The sequence below is a fragment of the Heloderma suspectum genome, chromosome 1 (assembly GCF_057233095.1).
Source record: "Heloderma suspectum isolate Gila_16-S chromosome 1, 16-S_ref, whole genome shotgun sequence".
NCBI lineage: Eukaryota > Metazoa > Chordata > Lepidosauria > Squamata > Helodermatidae > Heloderma > Heloderma suspectum.
Window position 1 is genome coordinate 182868132 of NC_139458.1, and position 25989 is coordinate 182894120.

The following is a 25989-nucleotide window of genomic DNA, read 5'->3' on the forward strand; positions in this document are numbered from 1 at the left end:
CCAGAAATCCTGACATAGATTGCGTTTTCCCTGCTGTTACCACCAGCGAGGAAAGAGCAATCTGTATCAGGATCGCTGGCGTGTGTGTGTACGTGTGTGTGTGTTTGTGAGTGCGTGCGTGCGTATAAGCGGAAGTGACTCCCAACCCCCAAGCCAGCATCACATGCCCTCAGGGCCAAAATGCTGTGCACCCCCGCACTAGGACTTATTTCTGTATAGAGGCACAACTGCACTTTTATGAGAAATTGCTTGATTTTTTTTTTTTTAAGGAATCCATTTTCTCAAGATCCAAAAAGTCCTCATTGTTACTGTTTGGTAATCAAGAAGCTTGAATACTGTGTAAGGGTTACAATATCCTGCCACATGTTCTCCCTGGGTGAAGGAATGAGCTTCGATGGGCAAAAAGTTATCATAAACCCCTGTATGAATGAATGTACACTCCATTAGATGTGAATCACTGTACATAGATTCTCACAACCATCTGAATGAGTATACACACAGTGTGAACTTGCATTCAGTGTAATGTGTGAATACCCCTAGTTGTCAGGATAAAATTGGGGGTGGGAGGAGAATTAGGTATGATGCTTTGAGTTCCTTGGAGGAAAGGCAAGATATAAATGGAATTAAATAAATAAATAGATGATAGATAGATGATAGATAGATAGATAGATAGATAGATAGATAGATAGAAAGTCTACCCTTACAACTGCCTTCCCCCAAACTCAGAAATTTCTTAGAAAAAAGATCTTCACTTAATTAATTATACTATCTTTGTTATTTTTAATTCTTCAGGGAAAAACTTGTCAGGAGTTAATTTTTAATTCCTCAGGAAACCCTCATTGAGAGTTGGGATCTTTGAATATATATCTGAAATACAAATATATGTCAAATTATTGGAACATATGAAGAATCCAGAATGACATTTTCATAGAATTCCTATATTTGATAAAGCTGTTAATACTATACTAGCTGTTTCTTTTGCTCTTTCTGTGGTTAACTGGGTAGCGGCCAGATGGAGCAATCCTATGCTTATCTACTTGGAAGTAAATCTAACTATATTTTCAGTGGGACTTACTCCCTAATAAGGACTGTAGCCCAAGTGTGATATACATTCCACAGTGTTGTTCATTTTGGTAGTAAGTTATAGGAATCCTTTCCAGAATAATTTTGGTACCAACCAATAATTTTGGTACAAACCAACAACTGTTCCTGGCACTACATCCACACACTGTTCAAGAAAAGTATCTTTTAAAATACTTAGTTCCTTTATGTCTTCCTTGCTCACTTTATACTAACAAAAACATAGTGGTAGAGAATCCATTATGCCATGCAATAGCCTTTGCAATGGTTTATTGCTGTCACATATAAACAACAACACAGAAATAAGTTAATATTTTGGATTTCGTTTCTCCAGCTTTCATCCTTAGCTGTCTACTTTTGTTATATCTTCCTGAGAAAGATGTAGTGTCTTTGGATATACTGCTTTTATTTAATAAACTGTCACTCAGTGGAAATATTGCAAGGTACTGACAATATCCATTTCTTCCAATGAGCCTTACTTTGCCAATGCAGCATAGAATGCAATGGTATTCTTGCTAAAAGTCACTGTTGGGTCATTTAGAATGCAATCCTATGCATGTTTGGACCGACAAAAGCCCTAAAACTCCCAGCGTGGCTGGACGGGGAATGCTGGGAGTTGTAGGACTTTTTTCTGTCTAAACATGCATAGGATTGTACCCTTAGAAGCCTTCCCCAACCTGGATCCCTTCAGATATGTTGGAATAGAACTCCCATGGTCCCTACTCAGCATGGCCTTATGGCTGATTTATGGTATTAGAGACCATAGTCTTTGACCTTTTCACCCTTGGGATCCACCATTATCCCCAACCTGCACTTCCCACCTCTTAATTTTTTGGCCCATGTGTCTATTTTTCCACTCCCTCTCTTTGTCTTCCTCCTCTTTTCTTTTTTCCCCTTCTCTCTCTCTCTCTCTCATTCTCTCTCTTTCTCTTGTAAATGTTTCAACAAACTCCTAATTTAAAATGTGTGGTAGTGCCACTGCACAATCCACTTTAGGTAAAGACATGACCAGTGTTTGGCCCAAGATGTTTTGCTTCTTGGAGCCCAAATGATAAGATTGCCTTCTACTGCATGAACCTGGCCAGATTCTGTGGTCATCTGAGGCCTTCTTCTGGGTGAAGAAGGCCTCTGCTATCTGAAGGCAGGTGGATGATCATGGAGAGGGCCTTTTCAGATGGGGCAACCTACTGGAGTGCTCCTCCCTGTAGAGGCGTGAGGGCACCAACTCTGATAGCATTTTGGTAGCATGGGAAGACTTTTTTATTTGCCTGGATTTTTCAGCATGTGATGTAAGTTAGCTGTCATTACAGTTTTATCAGTTTGGCTGAATTTTGTGGGTTGTTTTACTTGCTACTTCTTGTGTCTTATTTGTATAGCGTTTTATATACTTACCATTTTAAAAATTATGTTATTGTACACTGCCTGAGAGTTTTTACTGATGGGTCGCATAAAAAATGTCTAAATAAATACGTTGGGGCATACATATTAGGTAGGAGTCTCTCCTAAAAGGATGCCATGTGCCAAACTTTAAAACTGAGTTTCCAGACAGAGCCTGACTTGAGGTGGGGGGAGGTGGGAATGCTTTCCCACCAACATTTGCTATCTGCTGAAATAAACCTTCACTACAGTGCAGGTTTAAGAAGAATTGCCATTTTACCATCCCTTCAGTCATGAGCTGGATCTGCTTTCAGCTTCCAAAGCAGATTACCGGAGGCTAAACTGATATTATGGGAAACTTGACTCCCATAATTATGAAATACACATTCAAAATCCTGCTAAGAAATAATGCCTAACATGTCTATACAGTAGCACTTTCAGTATCTGAATGGGATGTAAAAATAGCCTATTATACAAATGCCAATTAACATACCAAAGAAATGGAAGGTTCTCCCTCAAACTGTGAAAGAGGTTACGGTTTACTAATGCTGTAACTCAGGTTTGGAAACAGCCACTCACCTGGTTGCCTATGGTAAGTAAAAATTGTCTTCAGATAACCAGATTAAGTCTCCACTACTGTAATGGTACAGCCACATGCTCAGCACAATGGTACACTCTGATGACTGCATGGGTGGCTCTCTTCTGTTGCCTTTTTGCCTTAAAGAGTTACTGGGTTGAAAGGGATACAGACCCATGGATATAGTGCACTGAGAATGTGTAGGGAGAATGAGAAAGCCGCACATACAGCTTCCGTAAGATTTCCCTTCGATAAACAAGTTGACACTGAAGACTGCACGTGGGGCTCTCACAGGGCATTTCCTGCGCACAGTACAACAGGACTCTACCCTTTTCACATAAAGCACTGATACTCATCATTGCTGAAGGAGAGGGTGGATGACAATCTGCATAATGCTTTATTTCCAAGACTGCTTTAACTACAACAGGGATGATGAATGGATGGCTCATGGGTCCCACCGCACTTATTAAGCCCCCTCCCTCCCAAGCAACCTGTGTTGGTCCAACACTTGGCTACTCAGCCCTCAAATTATTTTACCCTTTGGAGAATGATGCCATAATGTCTCCATCCTGGTTAACCATAAGGCAAAAGAAGACTGTTCTTTCCCTGCTAGGGAAGTACTCTTGGGGTGAAATGCAGTACATTTTACTCCAGGGGTACAGAATCTCTTTCAGCCGAAAGGCTAAATTCCATTTCAGAGCAGCTCTCGGAGGCCACATTCCAGTGGTGGGTGGGACTGGAACACTTGAGATGTCCATCACCAGGAAATCTAGCCCTTTGGGAGGTCACCAGACTTCCGCAGCCTCGCCCGACTCAGCTTGCTTTTGCGAGCCAAGCTGCACGGTTTCCCCAAATTCTGGGGACTTTTCATGTAATTTGGGGGGGAGGTCTCAGCCATAATTTGCCCAAATAGAAAGTTGTGCAATTTATGGTCACAAATTCCATAAATTTGTGTAATTGGCTCAAATCACACAAATTGCAGGTGAAATCTTGTAATGTGTGCACATTGTGGCCATGATTTGTGCAAATTGTAGCTGTGATTTGCACAAATTACACACACATCTGCACAAATTGTGGATGTAATTTACATAAATTCAAAAATATCAAAAATCCACTAGCTGGCCCAACTCGCTGCAGGCCACATTGAGCCAGCTGGCGAAAGACAAAACGGAGTCCGGAGGGCCGAACTGATGAAGGGTTACCAAGCTCCATCCCCTATCTGGATTCCTCCGACATCCCTACTCATAGAACACAGCTCACAATTTCCCTTTTAAAAACCAAACCCCATGCAATATACTGGTGTTCGGTTGATGCAAGATTGCAACTGGGAGCAAGATGTGTAGTGTGGACTGCACAATTTTTCTCCTTATACTCTGTGGGCGTCTCTAGGCACAACAATATATACACAAATAAACAATGGCAGAGATGAGTCACCACTGTCATATTTGAACAGCCACCACAAAATTGTGAATGGAAACATTTCAACAGTATATTGTACACATAGTATGTTCCTCTTTAGAAAGGATTAAATAGAAATTCACCAAAAGTGGAATTCCGGTTACGTATTTCAGTTATGGTAGCATTCACTAAGGTTTTGGTGAATTCACTGCACCCACAGCCTGGAGCGGTAACGTTGTTGTTGTTATCACAGTTAAATATTAAGCGTTTTGTGACAGTTGTGGTCTCATGATATAATAATCTTTTTGTTCCATACCATCTACATTAACATATGTTTATTCTTTCACATCAAATCATTTCCTGTTAAAACAATAACCCTTCCTGGGGGGTTATGGCCAAGACCAAACAAACATGCACAAAAATGACTCCGTCTTTGCATAAATTTAAGGTTGTAGGCCTAAACATACTTGTTTTGAAGTAAGCTTCATTTGAGTTTAAGGGGGTGTTCGGACAATCACGGGGGTAAAAGAAGCTATCATGGCTTCTGCCGTTGCCCCTGCGCATGCTGTGCACGCAACCACAATTTGTATAGTTACCCACACTGTGGCATGGGTTACCTTGTTGTCCAAACGCAGCACAGTGCGCAGTGGGGGTGGCTTCTTACGCCGCAACCCCTACTACAGGCCATGGGTTGTGGCTTGGGTGAGAAGCCACCCCCACAATGCAGAGTTTGAACACGGCAGCCCGCGCCGCAATACAGGTAATTATGCAAATCATGGTCGCATGTGCAGCACGTTCAGGGAGAGAAGCCACAATAGCTTCTTTTACCCCCGTGATCATCCAAACCCAGTCTAACTGTTGAGTCTTACTGTTGCTTGGAGCTGAAAAAACAGAACTGGTGATGGAATTTCTCCTGTGGGGCTTAACTAAGATTTGGAGTCAGTGTTTCATCAACTGGGCAGCTAGCTTTTCTAAAGCAAGCTATGCGTACTCACTTAATGAGCAAAATCACTGATTATAAGAATGAAAATAATTACATCAATTCCAACTCCCACAATCACCTCAAATGTTAAGCAATGTGCAATTCCTTTTTCCTGTCTTAACTAAAAGAGAGCAGCAATAATTAGCGCATTTGATCAAATTCTGCACTGCAGAAGAAGAAATCACTTTATTTAGATTTGAAGCAATTATCTTAAAAATTGGCAGGGGGGGATTGGGAAAACTGGTGTTGAACAGGCCCACAGAAAACACTTGTTTTCATGCATAGCTATCATTGATACAAGCAATTAAGAAAAGTCAACTTGAATTCTCCCCATCCCCATCCCCCAGTTTAGTCTCATAACACACTGTTCCATGAGCATGCTATAACCCAATTTGGATGTGACAATATATGACAGTGATACACAAATCCCACTTCAGACATAACAGTAGAAGCAGACAAGTTGTTCATGTTCATACAAGCCTCTCTTATAGCTTTTGTAGATGAAGCCGTTTAACCTAATGTTTCTACTTCTGGATACTTTGTGCAGAATTAAGATCAAAGCTCTACACAAAGTTCTTTTCCTTTCCTGACTTTACATACTTTCCACTACATAACCTCTAGGTGCTGCTATAATATAGCAGAATAGCGCAACTACACGGTGGAGACTTGTGCTTTGTTTCACGATGCCAAAGAATACGGGATTTTCTCCGCTGCCCCCCCAAATGGGGAAATGCTTTTAAAACACAGGAGTGAAACTGGAGGGTGATGTCATCGTCTAAAGCACCTGGAAACAACCATGAGTGAGGAGTGGCAAGTGTACAATAAAAGCCTCATCTAGAACAGCTCTTAAAGTGTCTGCATAGGCTCTAAGATTTGAAGAAGTACAAAATAAATCCTCCACTTCCCAGTTCTCGCCCTATGAGTCTGCATTTCCAGATATGATCTACTGATATCCTCAAGAATGACACCTTGTCTGTTGGCAAGAGATGTGGATTTATTCTGACATACAGAAGAAACTGTAATCTGCCTCCTTTTACAAACTCCCCTGTCCCTACCCCAATTATTTTAATTTATTTAAAGCATTTTTACCCCTCTTAGGCCAAAAAAGGCCTCCAGAGTGGCTTACAAAAACAAGTGTCCCATCACAGTGGTGCTCTAATAATGGTACGTAGGGCCATTGGTAGAGTGCTCTAACAAATGCTTCATGGCCTCAACATTTAATCCATGCCAAAAAAGAAAGCCTTCACAATGAAAAATAAACATAACAAAGAGTATGCATTAATTGTGCCACAGGACACATTCTTTTTCATGGATGGTGACTAAACTTTTTAAACATCCCAAAGAAATTGCATAACAGCAATCCAGAACAACAGTAAGCTGGATGGGAAACCCAACATAGTACTGACATAGTTAATATGGCTGCCAGCTGCTTGATGGGCTGTTAAGATCTTCACCAGAGGCCTGCCTCTGGATGCTCACAGGTTTATAAATTTGATCTATACCCCACCTTTCTAGCAACAAATGGCATTCAGAGTGGCTTCCAAAACAATTTAAAATAAATTAAAACAATAAAACACATTAAAATACAATAGAACATAACAATTACAGAATAAAAGCAGCACCCAGCCACCAGACTCACTTACAGGCCATAGGCCTTCTTTAATAAAGCAGTCTTTGCCTGCCATCAGAAGGGCAGCAAAGAGGGAGCAAGCGTAGCCTCCTTTGGGAGGGAGTTCCATAGCTGGGAGCAGCCACCAAAAAGGCCCTCTCTCCAAATGTGGCTCTGATGGTGCCAGTTTCAAAAGAAGAAGTTATTTTGTTAAAATGGGAACATCGCATTTGTACTACTCCAAGCATCTTGGAGGCAGAGCAGGATATAAATGAATGAAAGACCAGCCCATTGGAGCAGGGGAAGGAAGTTCAAAGAGTGTGTATTGACTGAGACAAAACCTGAGGATTATCTACATCTCTGAAAATCTGTGATAGTATATATAATAAAATCAGCACTTCAGATATCCCTGTTAATAGTTGCAAACAGAGAAGAAACAGGGGAGTGAGAATTACACAAGAGTAAACAAGGTTAACTGGATCTTGGTGCATGTCAGAGCTGATTAAAGCCACATCTGCCTCTCAGTTCTGGGTTGGCTATACATCAGGATAGTGCTCCAATTTAAACTAAGTGAGCCACAAGGCATTTATAATTTACTGCAGCTATTAATGGCCCCCAGAGGACTATTCTCATAACCAAGGTTCAACTGTTTCAGAGGCTTTTCCTACAAGAGTCTGGATAGGAATCTTAGATTATTTTCTACAAATATTTTGATACCCTCATACTATAGTACAGGAATAGGCAACTTGTGGCCATCCAGGCGTTTTGGACTACAGCTCCCATCAGCCCTAGTTAGTATAGCCAATGGTGATGGATGATGGGAGTTTTAGGCCAAAACATCTGGAGTGCCACAAGTTGCCCACCTTTGTAGTGGGTGTCGTCACCATGACTCTCTCCAGAGATAGGCAACCTGTGCTCTGCTCTCCAGATGCTTTGGATTACAAGTTCCATCAACCCTAGCCAGCATAATCCATGGGAGTTGTAGACCAAAACAACTGGAAGGCACTGGGTTGTCTAGCCCTTCTCTTTAACGATGCAATAAATCCAAGGACTCCTTGCTTAAATATTGTGTGGATCTGACTGTTCAAATTCCAAACACACATTGTGGGCCTTGTCAGACTTCTCCCCACTGACCGTGGATTAATTCCCTGAACCCGGGGGTGGGGGGATCACTTATACTAGCCATACCCCCAGCAGTTGCGCATTCAGTGCTAATGTGAAAGAGAGCCTATGCTCATGCAGATGGAATCAAGGTTCTGCTCACGTAGAGGAGCTCTAAACACGTACATCTATGTGTGTGGGGCACCTTTCACACACTATCATTGAGTCTGCAGCCACCTGGGGTATGAACAGCAGTTGCGGCCTGCTCCCTCCTCATGCATTCAGTAAATGGGGAGGGGGGGGTGTCTGAAAAAGACTACAGGCTATTGTCGGTTTCCTCGTCTGTTGATGTTATACAAAGTTTATATTGAACTATAGCATGAACAGGAGACAGTCAGCAAGAAGCACCGGACCTCATCCTCCATAAATGTAATCCAATTTCACGAAGATAACCATTCCACTCATTTCAGCAAACATGCTCTTGATTCATACTGATAAAACACAGCAGAAGATTCATTACTTGCTCGTAATCGTAACAGCCCAGGGAATAGATGAAATATAATGTTGATCATTAATTGGCATTTGGCGTTATTTTGTCCCCATGAACATTTCATCCTGTGCTCTCCCTCCCACCCTATGCCAAGGAATGTTGCTCTCTAGCAAATATATTGGTAAGATTCATGGCAATGTCTGTCCCCTTGAGAGGGAAAATGCCATTCACACCAAAGCACCAGGAGGGCATGAGAAAAGTGAACCATCTTCTCTCATAATTCAAGAATGCACAGCCCAGAAGTTTAACTGGAAGTAGAGGCCAAATGCAATTGCAGCAGGTCCTTTTCCCCCGCACCCACAGTGCACTGGCGAAAGGGTGGCAATGTGCCCTCTTCTACAGAGGACTGTCCTCTATTTTGAAGGTGTCCTCTGCATGAAGAGCTGAGTCCAGTCCAAGTCAAGTTTAAAGATGAACTATCAGAAGGGAGAACAAGAGCCTTGAAATTGGACAGCAGATTGAACAGGTGGAAAACTGTCACTCGGACAAAGTCTTGTACACTATGGTGAGACGTACTTTATTTCTATTTTATCACTGGTTTTATTATATTTGTTTTTATTATGTATGTCATCCTGAAAGTTTTTGCTATAGGGTGATTTATTAATTGAATATTGTTATTATTATTTAAATTTGCATTATGCAAATTTTATTGAAATCTGTGTCTTCCTTTGGCCTCTTTTTTGGTGATGATTTTCCACTGTCTTGGCAATTCATAAGTGGCTACCCTACTGGCCAAACAGTACACCCACAAAACATAAAAGGCAAATTTCATTCATTATGGTGGGGTGGATGGTAATAACAAGAACTGACAATGCCCTAGTATGCTTTTGAGCTGGTTTCCATGTGCAAATACTTTTTAAAGATCAATTCCAACCTAATTAGAATTGCTACCTTTTACAGCTGTGTGCCAGGCACAAAATCAATAGGTGTAGGCATACTGGCCTTACTAGTCTGGCAGATAGCAAAAAAATAAAATAAAATAAAATAAAAAGATACATGCAAACTTTAAAATAACTGCAGAAGAAATTATATTGAGACAGCAATCATTGTAACACAAGGAACAACACACTGAAAGTTGCAATGTCCAGTTCAACATAGAATGGACTTTTTGCCCCCAACTGTCAGACTGGCCTTATGACAGTGTGGATAGGAGCAGTCACTCCAGGCACGGTAAGCTACACTCCTGTGAGGTCTTCAAAGGCCAATGTAGTTGCTGAAGCCTCTTTGGAGGTTCCTAGGAAGGGAAAGGGCTATGCTCTGATTCAATCGGAAGTGAAGATGGGCAATTTCCTGTTTGAACAGAGCATAGCCCTTCCCTTCTCAGAAGAACCTGGAAAGAGGCTTCAGCAACCACATGGTATTACTCCACCCATTAATAAGACCAGTCTGACAACTGTGGGTGGAAAGCCTACTTTGCACTGAGCTGGGCATTGCAACTTTTAGTATGTTGTTTCTAACGCTAGTCTGATTGTTGTTTCAAAAAATAATTGGGTGGTACCCAACGGTGTCATTCCGCAAACTCAAATAGTGCTAGTAGTCACGTGTAACCGGTTGCACAATGGGTGGCGCAAGTGTAATGCACAACTGATTGTGCAACTGTCCTTGTGTAAACATAACTTTAGTTGGACTCTCCTCTTGCGCATAGTTTGGAACCTCATTTCCACTAGCGCAACGTCATTTGCTCTAAAGGAATGACATTCCGTTGACATTCCAAATGACATTCCATGGGATACTACTCATTATTCTTGCAATTATTTTAAACTTCAATCCTATTTTTACTGGGCTATACCTGTCATGTAGTTGTGCCCTTTATAGCATGCTCACAGGAAAAAGAAGGGCACCTTTCCCCAGTAATTGAGTACTTGAACAGGAATATGTTCTAATGATTTATTCTAACCAAGTCTCCCTATATCCCAAATATATCTATATCTATAGATATACAAACTTTTGTGATGTATGACATTTAAAGTGTGGGACTCAAAAGAAGCACCATGTTTTGTTATAGTATGAAAAAAAGCTTGCGGACTAGAATTTCTTTGTTTAAAAATTGCATGGTCCTTTCCATCCATATTCTCATGAGCAAAGACCATCCAGTAACATTAATGTCCTGTGTTTGGCTCTGAATGTGTTTGGTTCTGAATTCTTGCCAGCTGGTCCTGGACTGCAAGCTTATGAACCACAGAAGTCCTGCGTAAGTAGAGGAAAACTGTCAGACACATAAAGACGTATACAGATATCATAAAACAAACCATGTCATTAATAAAATCATGACAAATGTGAAGGAAGTGGACATTTGAAGCTCAAGCACAAGCAATGAGACTTTTCAAATACCTTTTACTGTACTGTGCTTATTATGGCAGAGAAGCCTCACCAGAAACAGCACATGGACTAGCCTGGAAGCAGGGAGCAAGAGACAGACACCATATGAGAGCAACAAAGGTTTGGTTGCAGCCTAAACCTATTGTTGCTTACTTAAACTCAGACAGGACCTATTTCCAATGGGGTTTATTCATGTATAACTGTGCGTGTAGGACGGGTGAAAGAAAAGGAGAAGCTGTCATTGTGCCTGCCACTCCCCCTCCAGGAGCAAATGACAAATGACTTCTTTACAAAGACAAGAACATAAGAAGAGCCCTGCTGGATCAGATTAAGGGTCCACCATTCTGTTCACTCAGCGGCTAACCAACTGCCTGTGGGAAGCCTACAAGTAGGCCGTGAGTGCAATGGCGCCTTCCTGGTTGTGTTCCCCAGCAACCGGTGTACATAGGCATACATACAGAGGTAGCATAAAGGCATCAGGACTAGCAGCCATGCGTAGCTAGAACTACTGAAGACCAGTTTGCACAGGGCAGGGCGCAGCAGTAGCAAAGGTAAGGACAGCTGCAATCCTATGGGGTTACTTGGAGTAAGCCCCATTGAACTCAACTGGATATCTTCTGACACACACGTAAGTGAGGCAGGAGATGTCTGTCAGCCAAAACATTGGCTGGGGGCCCCTCATCATTTTGTAATAATATCTCAAATGCTTGAAAGTTACTTTATCCATTAATTGGTTTGCGGGGGGGGAGCCTATACCCCCCAAAACACTAGCAGGGGACAAACACAGACCCCGCCCCCAACAAGGCCTTGAGACAAGAACGTCCTTGGTGGGGGTGGGCCTTTGCACTCCACCAGCTGTTTTGGGGAGTGGAATTTCTTTCCCACTATGTAAACCAATGGAGACATCCATGTCCCTCCTGATCCCTGGCTGCCTGAAAATGCCTCATGCACCTAGGAGATTCTCCTGAACTGGCCAGATGCAGCTATCATTTGTGTGTAGGTGTGGGAGAGAGGATATGGTGGGGGTCCAAATTCAGATTGGCTCAAAAGTGAGCCAAGCCTGTACATTCTTTTGGAAATGTCTACGCTTATTTCTGAGCCAATCCAAAATGAAACACAGCCCATCTTCAGTTTGTTTGGGAGTTTGTTTCTCATGCTGCTCCCTCTCTTATTAAATATGGCTGTTTGGTATTTTATTTGTAATGATGGTGTATATTTTAATCTGTGTCTATGTTTTGTGATCAGTTTTCTGTTAGCCACCTTGAGGGTTCACATGGGCAGGTAAAAACATTTTAATAAATGAACAGCACCTAATTCTATGCAAAACTATTAGCCTGTCCACCAACTAGGTGCTACTGAAACATAGTTTAGCCTCATTTTAAACTGTTAATCTACAACAAGGTGGAAAGAGAATTCTACCACTCCCTTTCTTCCCCAGATTTCTGATTGGATGAGGATGTATGACAAAATTCTCCTTGACACTTTGAAGGGCATTAGAGGCTACTGGCTTATCACATAGTTACATGCCCACCACGGTAAACTATAATTTGGTACAGAGTTGTCTATTTTCACCCTCTGTCTTGGGGTCAAGCAGTTTCAGCTCTTGTGGGAGCAACTTCTTTCTATTCTGATCAGTCCCCCTCTCTTGGTTTGTAACATGCATCATCCCCTCACAGCAAGGCTATCCTCCCCACCACTACCCCCTTGCAGCAAGACTTGCCCTCCCCACCATCCATTACATGTAGACTGAATATCACGCAAATACCTTTGAACTACGACTTACACAGCTATCCTGAAACTATGTTACAGCCATGCCCTGAGCTCATCATCTGGATGTACCCTAACTACACTAATTATCCAAGGAGTAAATAGTCCTCACTTGGGATAAGAATCTGACAGAGAGCAGACACAGCTAATTAGCAATGTATTCCCATCACTGATCCATGTTGCTTATGACACATTATCTCACTCTTGCCCTTGGCTAAAAAAAGAAGTCAAGATGTTTGTAGACTGAAGGCAGCTCATACACACACACATACACACACACACACACAATCGATCCAGACATGCAGACCGCAATCTTCAGGCCTGTACTCCAGAGCAGTGGCATCAAAGTCAGTTGCAAAGATCGGTCTGGAGTAAGCAGCTGGAAAAAGTAAGACCATAACCTTGGGTATATTAAGATGAGAAAAGGATGAAGCATCAACTTCATAAAACGAGTGGGCTCAAAGGCAGATTGATCGACAGAAAATCGGAATTCCTCAGATTGCTATTTCTCATGCTCCATGAGATAGGCAGATCTGTGTCAAGCAAAATGTACTGATGTGTCAGTACAACCAAAACCAGAAATATTTCATTTTTTTTTATTTTTTGGCACCAACTTAAGCAAATAAAATAGTCCATCAGCTCACACTATTTAGTGCAATTAGGAAATATCTATTGATGAGATCTATGCACCCTACACAAAGGTGCCAGATGCTGTACATTCATTAATCCTCACATCCCTATTTTCTTTTAAAACTAACCTCAGAGGTTACTCTTCCAGTACCTTCGATCTAGGCCATCATTTGGAAAACCCTTTTGTTTACATAGGATGGCACCCTATTTTCATAGGACTGTGTAACACACAATTTATTCCAAAGCTAATGTGAAGTACTATCGTTTTTATATTATAACCTTCCCGGAGGGGGTAAAAATGGCCCAGTTCAACACTTTTCGAATCAAAGCTGTGTTACCTAGTTACAACAAATAACTATTCACATTGTCAAAAGTGGTACATTAATGGAGATTAACATAAAGGGCATAATCAAAATATATGTTATGGCTTGCTTTCCTAACAGGCCTTGTGGGGGAAGTGGTTCATATTATGGATTGAAATGGGGCCTCCTTTTTTTTTTATCACTGATCTGGATGTCATGTTCCTTCCCTCACAAAATCTATCTCACAATGGAAAAAAGTAATAGATACGGCACATACCATTGTAACATTCTAGAAACATAGGAAATTGGGTTCTTCTTCTGAAAACAACCTTGCTGAAAACAGTATAGATGAGAATACAGTAACTATATGCACTTCCTCCCTGTGGCACTTGGATGTGAGAGCTTCATAAACATGCTAAATCTGATGTGTGTGTGTTTTTAAGCGAACGGGTAGTACATATTCTTTCCCCTTAGGAGGAACACGACCTCCACTGGGAATCTAAAACACTCCCTGTGTCTCATTGTAAATAAATTCATATTTTACAATTTGATCCTGTCCACAGGGCAGGGGAGGAAAGAAAAATGTAATATTTTCAGTCTGAGGCCACTATATGGTTTTACAGCACAATCCTATGCATGTCTACTTAGAAGTAAGTCCCGGGGAATTGAATTTGTCTTATTCTCAGGAAACTGTCTATAGGGACTGCATCGTTAAGCAGGTAGAAAGGAAAACCATAAAACCACCCACCAGCACAGCATCACAACAATTGGGCAATTCAAAATGGCTTTAAATTCTCCCAGTTCTTCTTTTGATTTATCTGTAGCACAACCAGAGGCTAAAATCGGATTCCGTATTTTCTGTGAAGGTGCCAGGTCGCTAAGATCCCATCGTCTGCATGAGGAAATGGCTAGCCAGCTTACCTGATGAAAAGGGAGTGACAAATCACTACACGGCATCCAGCCAGCAGGACCATGGAAAATGCTGCCTGTTGTAACGATCCAGTTCCCTGACCATAACACGCTCGCGCTCGCTCGCTCTCTCTCTCTCGCGCGCTCTCTCTCTCCATATATACATACATACATTCACTCTAATTTCTGCCTTCTGTGGAAAAGAAAAACACACAGACCTTTCCAGAATTCTCTTTGCTTCTGCCTCCGCTTCCTGTTCTCAGCCTCACTCTATGGTACCCAACATATATCAGAAAACAGCTCATTAGGAGGTGGGGAGGGGGAGAGAGGGGAGGAGAGAGAAAAGATGAGGGGGGTGGGAAGGCGGCACCTAACGTGGCAGCTCCACCTACTGGTAAAGGGAATGAATAAATGAGAAGCACCGGTTTTTAAAGACTAATCAAAGCTATGGTTTTCCCAGTAGCAACGTATGGCTGTGAGAGCTGGACTATAAGGAAGGCTGAGCGCCGAAGAATTGATGCTTTCGAACTGTGGTGCTGGAGAAGAGTCTTACGAGTCCCTTGGACTGCAAGGAGGTCAAACCAGTCCATCCTAAAGGAAATCAACCCTGACTGCTCACTGGAAGGACAGATACTGAAGCTGAAGCTCCAATATGTATGGCTGTGAGAGCTGGACTATAAGGAAGGCTGAGCGCCGAAGAATTGATGCTTTCGAACTGTGGTGCTGGAGAAGACTCTTACGAGTCCCCTGGACTGCAAGGAGGTCAGATCAGTCAATCCTAAAGGAAATCAACCCTGACTGCTCACTGGAAGGACAGATGCTGAAGCTCAAATATTTTGGCCACCTAATGCGAAGAGAAAACTCTCTGGAAAAGACCCTGATGCTGGGAAAGACTGAAGGCAAAAGGAGAAGGGGACGGCAGAGGATGAGATGGCTAGATAGCATCACTGAAGCAATGAATATGAACTTGAGCACGCTGCGGGAGAGAGCACAGGACAGGAAGGCCTGGCGTGCTGTGGTCCATGGGGTCACGAAGAGTCGGGCACGACTGAACAACAACAACTTGAATCAACAGCTCCATGGCTGTGTTCCTCCAGGCAAAGAGAGAGAAAGACACACACACGCGTAAAGTCAAATTGACTGCAAAGACAAGATAAGAGATACTGCAGGATGCCTAAAAGATATACGTATTTCATTTAAAATGCTGTTGCTGCCAAACCTCTCTGCACAGTTCTTTTTTGCCTTGCACGTGGCACGGCCTCTGCTTTTGAAACACTCGGTAGATAGGAAAGCAGGCCACATATTTCAGAGCTACCTAACCAAGTGTGGTACTGCTACCATTTACTTGGGGGTTGACTTTCCATCTCACATGCCCACCGGTTATTGTATTATTGACTGAATAATACTATGTTACCTATTCTGTTTATTTTTATGTAATGGGGACATCCCACTTTCCTTCACAATGTGAACTCAAAGTAGCTGACGGGATAAAAGATAATACAATGCATAAAACAAATCCAATATAACATTTAAAAAGATACAAGAGGCCATGCTTCATTGCTGGGTTGCCTGTTAAGCCCAGTCAGGCTTTACAGCCATATCACCTTTGCCTTGCTTTTAGGTTAGCAATCACCCCTGTAGATTATTACCACGAACGTGTGGAGGCAAAGGGAAGCTCTGCTTGATTGCCAGCTTTAGGCTTGTGAAGGACCAGTTATTTTTCTGACATCTCTAATTACTAACATCTAAAAATTGGGCCTGGCAACCAGACCTGGGAGGCCTAAGAAAGTATGTTCTTCTTCTGTTCTTATATGGAATTCACTACCTCGAGATGTAGTGATGCCCATGAGTTTGGATGGCTTAAGAAATGCAAGAAAGCAAAGTGGCTGTCCAATGAGGTTTTACAAGTAGCTGAGGAAAGAAGGGAAGTAAAAAGCAAGGGAGAAAGGAGAAGATATATCCAACTGAATGCAGAGTTCCAGAGAATAGCAAGGAGAGACAAGAAGGCCTTCTTAAATGAACAATGCAAAGAAATCAAGGAAAACAACAGAATGGGAAAGACTAGAGATCTTTTCAAGAAAATCAGAGATCTCAAGGGAACATTTTGTGCAAAGACGGGCATGATAAAGGACAAAGAAGGCAGGGACCTAACAGAAGCAGATGAGATTCTGAAGAGGTGGCAAGAATACACAGAAGAACTATACAGGAAAGATCTTAACGTCCCTGATAGCCATGATAGTGCAGTCACTGAACTTGAGCCGGACATCCTAGAGAGTGAAGTCAAGTGGGCCTTAGGAAGCATTAGTAACAACAAAGCTAGCGGAGATGACAGTATTCCAGCTGAGCTATTTAAAATCCTAAAAGATGATGCTGTTAAGGTGCTGCACTCAATATGCCAACAAATTTGGAACACTCAACAGTGGCCACAAGACTGGAAAAGGTCAGTTTACATTCCAGTTCCAAAGAAGGGCAATGCCAAAGAGTGTTCAAACTACCGTACAATTGCGCTCATTTCACATGCCAGCAAGGTTATGCTCAAAATCCTACAAGCTAGGCTTCAGCAGTATGCAAAATGAGAACTACCAGAAGTACAAGCTGGGTTTCGAAGAGGCAGAGGAACTAGAGATCAAATCGCCAACTTTCGCTGGACCATGGAGAAAGCAAGAGAATTCCAGAAAAACGTCTATTTCTGCTTCATTGACTACGCTAAAGCCTTTGATTGTGTGGATCACAACAAATTGTGGCAAATTCTGAAAGAGATGGGAGTACCAGACCACCTTACCTGTCTGCTGAGAAACCTGTACGAGGGTCAAGAAGCAACAGTAAGAACCGGACATGGAACAACCGATTGGTTCCAAATTGGGAAAGGAGTATGACAAGGCTGCATATTGTTGCCCTGCTTATTTAATTTATATGCAGGGTACATTATGAGAAACGCCAGGTTGGATGAATCACAGGTCGCAATTAAGATTGCCGGGAGAATTATCAACAACCTCAGATACGCAGATGATACCACCCTAATGGCAGAAAGCGAAGAAGATCTCAAGAGCCTCTTGTTGAGGGTGAAAGTGGAGAGTGCAAAAGCTGGTTTGAAACTCAACATTAAAAAAACTCAGATCATGGCATCTGGCCCCATCACGTCCTGGCATATAGAAGGGGAAGAAATGGAAGCAGTGACAGATTTTATTTTCTTGGGCTCCAAGAGCACCGCAGACGGTGACTGTAGCCATGAAATTAAAAGATGCTTGCTCCTTGGGAGGAAAGCTATGGCAAACCTAGATAGCATAGTAAGAAGCAGAGACATCACCTTGCCGACAAAGGTCCGCCTAATCAAAGCTATGGTTTTCCCAGTAGTAATGTATGGCTGTGAGAGGTGGACTATAAGGAAGGCTGAGTGCCGAAGAACTGATGCTTTCGAACTGTGGTGCTGGAGAAGACTCTTACGAGTCCCCTGGACTGCAAGGAGGTCAAATCACTCAATCCTAAAGGAAAACAACCCTGACTGCTCATTGGAAGGACAGATACTGAACTGAAGCTCAAATATTTTGGCCACCTAATGAGAAGAGAAAACTCCCTGGAAAAGACCCTGATGCTGGGAAAGACTGAAGGCAAAAGGAGAAGGGGATGGCAGAGGATGAGTTGGCTAGATAGCATCACCAATGCAATGAATATGGACTTGAGCATGCTCCGGGAGAGAGTGCAGGACAGGAAGGCCTGGCGTGCTATGGTCGATGGGGTCACAAAGAGTCGGACACGACTGAACAACTGAACAACAACAAGAAGAACAGATAAATACCTGGAGAAAGCTATCAGTGGCTACTAGTCCTGATGGCTATATGCTACCTCCAGTACCAGAAGCAGTATGCTTATATACACCAGTTGCTGGGGAACATGGGCAGTTGGGTCCTCTTGCACTCATGTCCTGCTTGTGGGTTCCTGGTTGACAGCTACTAGGCCACTGTGTGAACAGAATGCTGGACTAGATGGACCCTTGGTCTGATCCAGCATGGCTCTTATGTTCCTATGCAGGAACCACATGTCCCCTCCTCTCATTTGTGCTGCTGTTCATAGAACCTGCTGGGCCCCCCTCTCTCTTACAGGGCAATCCTATGCATGTTTACTCAGCAGTACACTTCACTGCATTCAGTGGGTCTTACTAGTATCAACTCCTCCTTGAGAGGGGAGGTTATCAACTCTTTCTTGAGAGAGGGAGTGGTGCCAACCTCTTTAAAGGAGGCGGTAATCAGGCCACTCCTTAAACCTAATCTGGAGCAGAAGATGTAGGCCAGTTGCTAATATCCCTTCCCTGAGCAATGTGCTTGAGTGGGTGGTTGCCTGTCAACTCCAGGCACTCTTGAATGAAAGGGATTATCTAGATCCATTTCAATCGGGTTTCAGGCCTGGTTTTGGAACAGAAACTGCCTTGGTCACCCTGTAGGATGACCTTTGCTGGGGGAGGGGGCAGGGGAAGTGCAACCCTGTTGATTCTTTTGGACCTCTCAGCAGCTTTCGATACCATCGGCCACAGTATCCTTCTGGATAGGTTGTCTAGGCTGGGAGTTGGAGGCACTGCACTGCAGTAGTTCCGCTCCTACTTGGATGGCCGACTCCAGAAGGTGGTGCTGGGGGATTATTGCTCTGTCCCTTGGCAGTTATGTCACGGGGTGTCACAGGGCTCTATTTTATCCCCCATGCTGTTTAATGTTTACATGAAACCACTGGGGGAAGTTATCCAGAGATATGGACTGAGGTGTCACCAATATGAGGATGACACCCAGCTCCATCTCTCCTTTTCATCAAACCCAGGTGAGGCAGTGGGCATTCTGAACCAGTGCCTGGGTGTGGTAATGGACTGGATGAGGGCCAATAAACTGAGACTCAATCCAGACAAGATGGAGGTATTGTCAGTGGGTGGTTCATCTGTCCAGCTAAGCGATATTCAACCTGTTCTGGAGGGGGTTGCATGCCCTCCAGAAGGATCAGGTTCGTAATTTGGGGGTGCACTGGGATCCAAAGGTGTCACTCGAGGCATCAGTGGATTTGGTAGTATGGAGCACCTTTTATCAGCTTAGGCTGATATACCAACTATGCCCTTATCTTGACAGAGATAGCCTAGCTACGGTTATCCATGCTCTGATAACTTGTCATTTGGATTACTGCAATGTGTTATAAGTGGGACTGCCTTTGAAAACAGTCTGGAAACTTCAGCTGGTCCAAAATAGGGCAGTGAGCCTATTAACAGGGATTGGCCAACGTGATCATATTATGCCAGTACTCTTTCATCTGCACTGGCTACCAGTCCATCTCCAGGCCTGATTCAAAGCTCTGGTACTAACATTCAAAGCCCTAAATGGCTTGGGACCAGGCTACCTGAAGGATAATCCCATATATACCTGCCTGGACCCTAAGATCAGCTTCGGTAGTCCGCCTCTGGGAGTCCCTGCCAAAGGAAGTGAGGTGGGTAGCTATTAGGAGGAGGGCCTTTTCTGTGGTGGCACCCCAGTTGTGGAATGAGCTTCCCAAAGAGGTTCGCCTAGCACCTATGTTGTAATCATTTTGGTGCCAGGTGAAGTCCTTTTTATTCTCCCAAGCATTTTAGTTTGTTTTATCTGGTACTGCATTTTAAATTTCTTGCTGCTAGCTCTGTTTGATTATTTTTTATATTGCAGTTTAAACTGTTATATTTTATCATCTATATTTTATTGTTTCATGTTTTATCATTTTAATTGTTGTGAACCACCCAGAGACCTTCAGCTATTGGGCGATATAAAAAAGTAATAAATAAATAAATAGTACGTGTGTTTAGGGCTGCAGCCTTAGTCACTACTTTGTGAGATCATGGCCCTGAAAGGCAGCCCATAAACACACTGAATAAATAAATACTTCCCTTCCTATCCCAAACCAGGTAACTTCCTCAGCCCCACAACACTTTTAGTGTAGACTGGCTTCCAGTGCCTCTTCGCTCTTCCCAAACTTTCAGAATGGAGATGATTTCTCCATTACAACATTCTCAAAATTATAACAGGGACAAGCGGGAGGTGGGGAGGAAGCAGCCAGAGAAAGCCTGTGTAGACAAATTCTTTAAAATTCACCCCTCTCTCTAGCTTCCCTGTTTTTCTTTTTTTTCTCTCTTCCTTCACCTACTACTTTCACTATTTTCCTGTATCATAGAAGCATTCTGGGGCACCATAGAATCTTTCAAGTACTGCAAAACAAAATGACACCAAGGATGGACATCTGATTCCTCAGAATTAGCAACCTAGTAGGCAAGTGTGTTTAGTAACTGACTCTTCGTGAATGAAAAGGAGACCCATCTTGCTACCAGTATGGTTCAAAGGGGCATTGCAGTTGTCCTAGGCTTGCAAGAAAAATGTCTTTGTCAAGGGATCCTCCAGTAACATAATTCTTTAATTTTATTAGAAATTACCTCTAACACTTGAACACTCTCAAGTTAAGCACAGTTTGTGAGCATTCAGTGTCTATATTTATTTTGAGAAATGGTCAGTAAAGCAAAAGCAAATGTTAATTAGTAATTACCATACAGAGAAATATTAACTACCGTATGGGACTATTGCCCATATACAGAGAGGGTGGGAAGGACTGTGCTGTTGTGTGCATCTCAGAGTGATGAGGTCTTTCAGGGGCACAGCACTTACCAGGGTTTAGTTTTCTTTGGAAGGAGGTCACTGGAGGCTTACTGGCATTTTTATTTACAAACATGCAAGTTGAACATAAAACACATCTCCTGAATATTATGGATATCAGCACTCTTTTGTCAATGCTGGCTAGGTATTTCCTCAGGGAAACTCATGCTGATAGCCCTCTTCACGGGAATCTTCCAATGTGATATATGCCATCATTTGCCAACAGTACCCCACTCCACTGTGTATAGGACAAACCAGCTACCATCTTCACAAAAGAATAAATGGACACAAATCTGATTTCAGGAATGGAAGTATTCAGAAACTAGGCATTTCAGCTTCCCAGGACACTCTGTAAATGATCTTAAGGTGGTCATTCTTGAACAAAGGAATTTCAAAGAGCGATATCAACATGAAAGTGATGAAGTACATACAACTCTATTTCCTTTGGTTTGAATAAGGACAAAGGTGCTTAAAAAACAATCCCACTACATATCTTAATCGGCTTAATCATTGCAATGATGTCTGAGTTATCATCCAACAAGGTTTTGTGTATGGCAACTGTTAGTGTAATTATCACTGTCTGTACTGTCTGCATTTCAGTTCCCTCTGACAACACTGTTTACATTTCCCTCCTCTGGTACACACCTCCAGCATATGCATATAAACAGCCAATTTGAGGTAACACTTCATGCACCTTCAAATATAAGCTAATGGGATCTGAGCTAGCAGTGACTGACCAAGAAAGAGATCTTTGGGTTGTGGTGGACAGATTGATGAAAATGTTGACCCAGTGTGTGGCTGCTGTGAAAAAGGCAAACTCCATGTTAGGCATAATTAGGAAAGGAATTGAGAATAAAACTGCCAATATCATAATTGCTGTTGTTGTTGTTGTTCAGTCATGTCCGACTCTTCGTGACCCCATGGACCATAGCACGCCAGGCCTTCCTGTCCAGCGCTCTCTTCCGCAGTGTGCTCAAGTCCATATTCATTGCATCGGTGATGCTATCTAGCCATCTTATTTTCTGCCATCCCCTTCTCCTTTTGCCTTCAATCTTTCCCAGCATCAGGGTCTTTTCCAGGGAGTTTTCTCTTCTCATAAGGTGGCCAAAATATTTGAGCTTCAGTTCAGTATCTGTCCTTCCAATGAGCACTAAGGGTTGATTTCCTTTAGGATTGACTGATGTGACCTCCTTGCAGTCCAGGGGACTCACAGGAGTCTTCTCCAGCACCACAGTTCGAAAGCATCAGTTCTTCGGTGCTCAGCCTTCCTTATAGTCCAGCTCTCACAGCCATACGTTGCTACTGGGAAAACCATAGCTTTGATTATATGAACCTTTGTTGGCAAGGTGATGTCTCTGGTTCTTACTATGCTGTCTAGGTTTGCCATAGCTTTCCTCCCAAGGAGCCAGCGTCTTTTAATTTCATGGCTACAGTCACTGTCTGTGGTGATCTTGGAGCCCAAGAAAATAAAATCTGTCACTGCTTCCATTTCTTCCCCTTCTATATGCCAGGACGTGATGGGGCCAGATGCCATGATCTGAGTTTTTTTAATGTTGAGTTTCAAACCAGCTTTTGCACTCTCCACTTTCACCCTCAACAAGAGGCTCTTGAGATCTTCTTCGCTTTCTGCCATTAGGGTGGTATCATCTGCGTATCTGAGGTTGTTGATAATTCTCCCGGCAATCTTAATTCCGACCTCTGATTCATCCAACCTGGCGTTTCTCATGATGTACTCTGCATATAAATTAAATAAACAGGGCGACAATATGCAGCCTTGTCGTACTCCTTTCCCAATTTGGAACCAATCGGTTGTTCCATGTCCGGTTCTTACTGTTGCTTCTTGACCCTCGTAAAGGTTTCTCAGGAGACAGGTAAGGTGGTCTGGTACCCCCATCTCTTTCAGAATTTGCCACAGTTTGTTGTGATCCACACAATCAAAGGCTTTAGCGTAGTCAATGAAGCAGAAATAGACGTTTTTTCTGGAATTCTCTTACTTTCTCCATGATGCAGCAAATGTTGGCAATTTGATCTCTAGTTCCTCTGCCTCTTCGAAACCCAGCTTGTGCTTCCGGTAGTTCTCGGTTCACATACTGCTGAAGCCTAGCTTGTAGGATTTTGAGCATAACCTTGCTGGCATGTGAAATGAGCGCAATTGTACGGTAGTTTGAACACTCTTTGGCATTGCCCTTCTTTGGAATTGGAATGTAAACTGACCTTTTCCAGTCTTGTGGCCACTGTTGAGTGTTCCAAATTTGTTGGCATATTGAGTGCAGCACTTTAACAGCATCATCTTTTAGGATCTTAAATAGCTCAGCTGGAATACTGTCATCTCCGCTAGCTTTGTTGTTAGTAATGCTTCCTAAGGCCCACTTGACTTCACTCTCTAGGATGTCCAGCTCAAGTTCAGTGACCACACTATCATGGCTATCAGGGACATTAAGATCTTTCTGTATAGTTCTTCTGTGTATTCTTTCCACCTCTTCTTAATCTCATCTGCTTCTGTTAGGTCCCTGCCTTCTTTGTCCTTTATCATGCCCGTCTTTGCACAAAATGTTCCCTTGATATCTCCGATTTTCTTGAAAAGATCTCTAGTCTTTCCCATTCTATTGTTTTCCTCGATGTCTTTGCATTGTTCATTTAAGAAGGCCTTCTTGTCTCTCCTTGCTATTCTCTGGAACTCTGCATTCAGTTGGATATATCTTCCCCTTTCTCCCTTCCTTTTCACTTCCCTTCTTTCCTCAGCTACTTGTAAAGCCTCATCAGATAGCCACTTGGCTTTCTTGCTTTTCTTTTTCTTTGGGATGGATTGAGTTGCTGCCTCCTGAACAATGTTACGGACCTCCATCCATAGTTCCTCAGGCACTCTGTCTATCAGGTCTAATCCCTTAAATCTATTCCTCACCTCCACTGTATATTCATAAGGGATATGATTTAGGTCATACCTGAACGGTTTAGTGTTTTTCCCTACGTTCTTCAATTTAAGCTGAAATTTTGCCAGAAGCAGCTCATGATCTGAGCCACAATCAGCTCCAGGTCTTGTTTTCACTGACTGTATAGAGCTTCTCCATCTTTGGCTGCAAAGGACATAATCAATCTGATTTCGATATTGACCATCTGGTGATGTCCATGTGTAGAGTCACCTCTTGTGCTGTTGGAAAAGAGTGTTTGCTATGATCAGCGTGTTCTCTTGGCAAAACTCGATTAGCCTTTGTCCTGCTTCATTTTGTACACCAAGGCCATGCTTGCCTGTTATCCTGGTGATTTCTTGACTTCTACTTTAGCATTCCAATCCCCTATAATGAAGAGGACATCTTTTTTTGGTGTTAGTTCTAGAAGGTGTTGTAGGTCTTCATAGAACCGATCAACATCAGCTTCTTCAGCATCAGTGGTTGGGGCATAGACTTGAATTACTGTGATGTTGAATGGTTTGCCTTGGATTCGTACTGAGATCATTCTATCGTTTTTGAGATTGTACCCCAGTACTGCTTTCCCCACCCTTTTGTTGACTATGAGTGCTACTCCATTTCTTCTAAGGGATTCTTGCCCACAGTAGTAGATATAATGGTCACCTGAATTAAATTTGCCCATGCCAGTCCATTTTATTTTGCTGATTCCCAAGATGTCGATGTTCAATCTTGGCATCTCATGTTTGACCACCTTCAGCTTACCTTGATTCATTGATCTTACATTCCAGGTTCCTAAACAATATTGTTCTTTACAGCATCGGATTTTCTTTTTGCCACCAGACACATCCACAGCTGAGTGTCTTTTCGGCTTTGGCCCAGCCGCTTCACTCTTTCTGGCGCTACTTGGAAATTCCCTCTGCTCTTCCCCAGTAGTATATTGGACACCTTCTGACCTGAGGGGCTCATCTTCATATCTTTTAGCCTTGTGATACGTTCCATGGGGTTTTCTTGGCAAGAATATTGGAGTGGGTTGCCATTTCCTTCTCCAGTGGACCACATTTTGTCAGAATTCTCCATCATGACCTGTCCATCTTGGGTGACCCTGCACGGCATAGCTTATGGCTTCACTAAGTTATGCAAGCCCCTTCGCCACAACAAGGCAGTGATCCATGAAGGGGATATCATATGGCCTTGTACAGATATCATAATGGCCTTGTACAAATCTATGGTGTGACCACACTTAGAATACTGTGTACAGTTCTGGTCACCCCACCTAAAAAAAAGATAATGTAGAGCTAGAAAAAGTGCACAAAAGGGCAACTAAGATGATCAAGGAGCTGGAGCAACTCCCCTATGAGGAAATGTTACAACAGCTAGGATTGTTTAACTTGGGAAAAAGGCGTGTCAGGGTAAACATGATAGAGGTGTACAAAATCATGCATGGTGTGGGGAAAGTGGATAGCGGGACATTTCTTTCCCTTTCTCATAATACTAGAACCCAGGGTCATCCCATGAAGCTGATTGGTGGAAGATTCAGGACAGATAAAAGGAAGTACTTCTTCATACAGCACATAGTGGACAGAATTCTGTGGACAGAATGCTGGACTAGATGGACTCTTGGCCTGATACAGCATAGTTCTTCTTATGTTCTTATCTGATAAAATGGACAGCATCCATGAAACCTTATGCCAGAATAAATGTGATAGTCTGTAAGGTGCCATAAGACTCTTTGTTGTTTGTGCTTCAACAGACTAAAATGGCTACCTCTCTAGGAGCATCTCTTCACCAGCCTAAAATCCCACATTTAAAATGCGGCTTTCTCCATCTGTTTTAAATGC